The sequence below is a fragment of the Rana temporaria genome, chromosome 1 (genome assembly GCF_905171775.1).
Source record: "Rana temporaria chromosome 1, aRanTem1.1, whole genome shotgun sequence".
Taxonomy (NCBI): domain Eukaryota; kingdom Metazoa; phylum Chordata; class Amphibia; order Anura; family Ranidae; genus Rana; species Rana temporaria.
In genome coordinates, this window is record NC_053489.1 from 280,396,783 (window position 1) to 280,402,782 (window position 6,000).

A 6,000-nucleotide genomic window follows, 5' to 3' on the forward strand; every position below is an offset into this window, starting at 1 on the left:
AAAGATTTGTTTTGAACTGTAGATTTACTCAATCTGCATTGTTATTTTTTTTTTTTAAAAAAGGTGTAAATTTCTATATAACATCAACAGTCATTATAACAAGATAATGAATGTTATTCATGTAACCTGGTCAGTGGTCATAAAGGTTTGGCTGATTGATTTATATTACTAATAATAAATCCTCCCAACCAGCAATCTTAGCTTAAAAGAGAAGTATGGGTTTAAAAAATAAAAATAAAAAAACATTTATACTCACCTAGGTGGATGCAACATCGATCTGATGCCACATCTGTCCCCCGCAGCTTCTAAGAACTGAGTGATCAAAAACCACTAATCACTCAGTTCTGAGTCTTCAGTGAGCAGACAGCCATTGACTGTCAGGCCTCGTACACACGGCCGAGGAACTCGACGTGCCAAACACATCGAGTTCCTCGGCCAGTTCAGCACTGAAGCCGCCGAGGAGCTCGGCGGGACGAGAGCTCCCATAGAGCAACAAGGAAATAGAGAACATGTTCTCTATTTCCTCGCCGAGCTCCTCGTCGGCTTCCTCGGCCAAAAGTGTACACACGGCCGGGTTTCTCGGCAGAATTCAGCCAGAAACTCGGTCGGAAGCTGAATTCTGCCGAGGAAACTGGTCGTGTGTACGGGGCCTGAGTCTTCGGCTCTCTGCTTTGCCCCTTCAGAGCTCACTGGAAAACTGAGCTGTGGAGGGAGCGGGAACAGCTGGATCAGTCGGATCAGTCTCCCAGCGGCTCACAGAGAGGTTGAGTCAGCTGCTGGCCCAGGCATCTGGGTGGATCCCAACTGTAAAGTCAGGATCAATCCAGAGCCTGGACCGCCTGAGTGATATTAGCCGACAGCGGGCTGAAAACAGGTCACATGAGTGCAAAACGAATTGCACTCCTGTGATCCCTAGGAGATGTACAGTATAGCCAAAATAGTTTTTGCTTTACTTCTCCTTTAATGTGTGTTTATATTTTGTCAGTGGGCAGGTTGCCTGAACCTGGCACTTCTGACCTTCGGGTTTATCACAAATTTAGAAGCAAATTTTTAATAAGGTCCTTTTTTCTGGATAGAAAAACCTAAAGCCCCGTACACATGGGCCAAATGTCGGGTGGCATCAGCCAGTTCAATAGAAACTGTCTGACATTCAACCTGTGTGTACTGCAGCTGGTCAGCTGGCCTCTGTCGAAGAAGCAGAGCTAATGGCTGAGAGCACTGACTGGAGTGTTCTGGCGGCCGAGTGTCCCCCTGTTAGAACACAATAGCACATCAGGAGAGAACGCTGTACCAACACTGTTAGTACAGCGGCTCTGACCTGAGCTGTCAGTTTTTTTTCTTCAGCCCTCTGGGTTGAGTGAGAAAAAAATAGCAGTGTGTACTAGGCTTAAGGCATTTATTGTTTAGCATATTTTGAATAAATAGCATTTGTATGTGCATCTAATTTGTTGGTAACAACCTGAAGAGCAGATATAGTTTCCCAGTTTTACCTTGCTAGGTGCTCACTCTAGAGATCTTCTACTACATAATAAAAATCGGGATCTCCCATGTCTTACTGTAATGTGAACACCAATAAAAACTGGTTCTTAAGCCGTGTACACACGATCGGTTTGTCCGATGAAAACAGGACTGTTTTCATCAGACAAACCGATCGTGTGTGGGCCCCATCGTTTTTTAATCCATCTGTGAAAAAAAAAAAGAAAATGTTTTAAATTTTTCCTATGGATAAAAAAACGATAGAAAAAAACGATCGTCTGTGTGGAACTCCATCGGACAAAAATCCATGCATGCTCAGAATCAAGTCGACGCATGCTCAGAAGCATTTAACCTAATTTTTTTCGGCTCGTCGTAGTGTTGTACGTCACCGTGTTTTGGCATGGTCGGATTTTTGACCGATGGTGTTCAGGCAAGACTGAAGAAAGTCAGCTTCATCGGATACCCGACGAAAAAATCCACCGGATTAGATTCCATCAGATATCCGATCATGTGTACAGGGCCTAACAGAATTCTATCTCACAATTGAAAAATATATATATATATATATTTTTGAGGTACTGTTCATATATGCATAAACAGTACACACTGTCCCACACCCTATATGACAATACCCAAGTTTTCCAACAAGTTACTAATGCTCTACACATTACATTGTTAGATATGCACAGACAGCCTGCATCTTATTCATTACTAGGCAGGTGCGGCTATGATCCTGGTGTTGTTTTTTTCAGCTGCTAATCAGCTTTCATGTAAAAGATATCAAGGTGTCTGTACACCTGCCTGATCACTTTTACAGCCCTGCAAAGCCTCCCCCCTCCCATTTCTGCTGTTCCTGGGACCTACGATTCCACCGGGTAGCCTGGGACCACCGCTGTGAGTAGTTGGGTTGTCTGGCCACAGAACACACATCCCCCATCTCCTCTGTAAAGAATCAAGTCAGACATGAGGAGAATTTGGTGACTTCCCGGTTTCAGAGTTGTCTTTTCATGGCTGTTACGGCCATGGAAGCTTCTGATCAAACATGATCTGTGTTTGATCAGATGCTCTGAAGGGCAGAGGAAGAATCAGGGGTCTAATAGACTTCTAATGTCTCCATAAAGAGTATGTATCACTGCCCGAAGCTATCTAAAGGGGTCTTGTTCATCCCTTGTAATAGCAATAAAGTTACAAAACAAAAAATGTAAAAAAAAAAAGTTTTAATTCATATAAATAATTTAAACCAAGCTCCTCTGTCCTCCCGTACAAATGCAAACACACGCGTAGATCCAGCATGCATAAGTAAACGGTGATTGAACCACACATGAGGTATTGGCTTACATCAGAGTGAAAGCTATAATTTTAGCACCATAGCTCATGTTTCATTTTAAACTGATAACCTGTAAAGGCTTTTAAAGTCCAACCTATAGACAATTTTAGGTACTGTAGTTTGTCCCTATTTTACAGACATGTGCAACTTTAAAGCGTGACATGCTTGGCACCTATTTACTCAATGCAACATCATCTTTTATATTTTACTCCAAAAATGGGTATTGTATTGTATTTGTGTGCACAACGATTCATTGAAGTGTATTTTTTCTGAAAACTGCTTTTGATAAGCAGTTGCACAAATATCGTGTAACAAAAAATATTGTTAGGCTAGACTAGAATTTAGTACCAACTGAGAGTTGCAAAAAAACAAACAAATAAAAAACACAGGAAGATATCTGGTCTCCTATCACCTTCTTGTCTCCTTCACATCTTTAGTGATGATAAATAATAATTAACAGAAGTGGTTTGTAAGTTTATATGCAGAAAAAGTAAAATAGAAAATATATAGTTATGTTGTACACTCTACTGGGCCGTAAAAGTCACTACTAACTTTTCAAATTAAATTTTCTTATAATGTTGGTCACACAATTGCATAGCACATGTCAGTGTTAGAGCCGGTTCACACTGCGGCGGCACGACTTCGGAGGCGACTCGGCAAGGCGTCCTGAAGACGTTTTCAGAGGCGACTTGCAAAATTACCTCTGTATAGAAGTCAATGCAAGTCGCCCCCGAAGTCGTACAAGAACCTTTTTCTAAGTCGGAGCGGCTTGCGTCGCTCCTATTAGAACGGTTCTGGTGAATAGAATGGGACGCGACTTGTCAGGCGGCTGAGTCGCCTGACGAGTCGCCCCAGTGTGAACCGGCTCTTACTGGGCATATATCCACTTTTTTAAGTGGTATTTTGTTGTATGAAGGACCTAAGGCCTCGTACACACGACCAGTTTCCTCGGCAGAATTCAGCTTCCGACCGAGTTTCTGGCTGAATTCTGCCGAGAAACCCGGCCGTGTGTACACTTTGGGCCGAGGAAGCCGACGAGGAGCTCGGCGAGGAAATAGAGAACATGTTCTCTATTTCCTCGTTGTTCTATGGGAGCTCTCGCCCCGCCGAGCTCCTCGGCGGCTTCAGTGCTGAACTGGCCGAGGAACTCGATGTGTTTGGCACGTCGAGTTCCTCGGCCGTGTGTACGAGGCTTCACACATTATAAATTTGAAATCATATTACTTGTATTAACAAAACTGATTCTTTTCTGTGTGACATTTTTTCAACATTTCAATCAAATAAACGACATCAGCGACTTTATTCTTCTGTATATGCTTTTTATACTTATTTTGGAATTTGAATGAGAGCTGCACGATTGCTTACTTTGTGTATGTAATATGACAGCAATGGAATACTGCCAGCTAGTGGCCACTGGTACTTGGAATAAGAAAGAACTTGATTATCTGCTCTAAGCAAGAATTATAAATGTATAACACATTATAGAATATAAACATAACTATCTCATTTGTAGTTACTACTATACAATGCTCACAGAACCATGAGAAAAAGACAAATAAAAATATTACCCGTACAGGAAAGATATTGTTATGAAAACATGAATATCATCTGGATCAGACGTGCACATGGTGTGCGTTCAAAATATGTGTTATAGGGAGGAAGATACCTGCAAAGACAATAATAATGATCAGTAAGAATAAGTAGCCCTTTAACCCCTTCAATACCAGACATTTTCACCCCTTCCTGTCCAGGCCACTTTTCAGTTTTCAGCGCTGTCACACTTTGAATGACAATTGCGCGGTCATGCAACACTAACTTTTTATAATTTTTTTTATGTGACAGACTTTCTTTTGGTGGTATTTAATCAACACTGGGTTTTAATTTTTTTGCTATACAAGTGAAAAAATACCAAACATTTTGATTTTTTTTTTCTTAGTTTCTGTTATAAAATTTTGCAAATAAATGATCTTACTTCATATTTTTATGGCCAAAATGTATTCTGCTGTATTTCATTGGTGAAAATAACCCAAATCAGTGTATTATTCAGTCTGTATGAAATGTATAGAGTACACAAACTATGGTATATATATTTGAAAATGTATCAGTCCTGATGTACTATCTCATTTCTTGAGGCCCTAAAATGCCAGTACATATACCCCCCCTCCCCCAAAAAATTACCCTTTTTGGAAAGTAGGCAGTCCAAGGTAATTAGTAAGAGGCATGGTGAGTTTTTTTAAGTTGCATTTTTTTTGGTGCAACTTTTTGGAAAGTGAATACATTTTTTTGTTAATTCTATGGTTTGATTAAGGGGCGCTCCTGTCTACCCTGAAACATGTAGCCACACCCCTCTACTTCCTGTAATCATCACCCAGCCCAAAGAGGTGCTGTTTGGAGCCACAGCCATCTTACTACTTCTGGAAGCTGCTGTTGCTTATGTTGCAACCTGAAGCCTAACAGCTGTACTTCCATCAAGCACTCTGCTTCAGCTAGCCACATACTTGCAGAGCTCTGTAGCCTCACAGGGATCATATGGAGGTCTATATGGGTTTATGACAAGCCATGAACCACTTTCAACTATTGAATGCATTTTTATTTTCTTTCATTCTTTTTAATAAAGATGGAGACACCCTCTTGTGTTTGTTTTTTACTGCTATGTCTGGTGTTCTTGTGACATGTGGTGCGCCTGAATTACTTTTTTTGTGGATTCCTCCTACATGTTCATAGTGAACTGCCCATTGTGGACCTTCTCATAAACCATCATTCAATGTGTGACCCTAGCGTCCCTGCCATGTTTTTGTCTATCAAATCACAGAAGTTTATTGACAGTAGTAGGAGCCAATGACTCTCACTGCTATCAATCCGCTCTGTGAGGAGGAAAAGAGTGGAGAGAGCTGTTGTACTCAGCACTGGATCAAAATCGGGCTGAAGGCAAGTATAAGGAGAGTGAGATCCTGTAGCACAGAAGGCTTTTTACCTTAATGCATAGGATGGATTAAAAGGGTTGTAAAGGTACAATTGTTCTTCCCTAAAAAGCTTCCTTTACCTTAGTGCAGTCCTTCTTCACTTACCTCATCCTTCCATTTTGCTTTTAAATGTCCTTATTTCTTCTGAGAAATCCACACTTCCTGTTCTTCTGTCTGTAACTACACACAGTAATGCAAGGCTTTCTCCCTGGTGTGGAGTGTCGTACTCGCCCC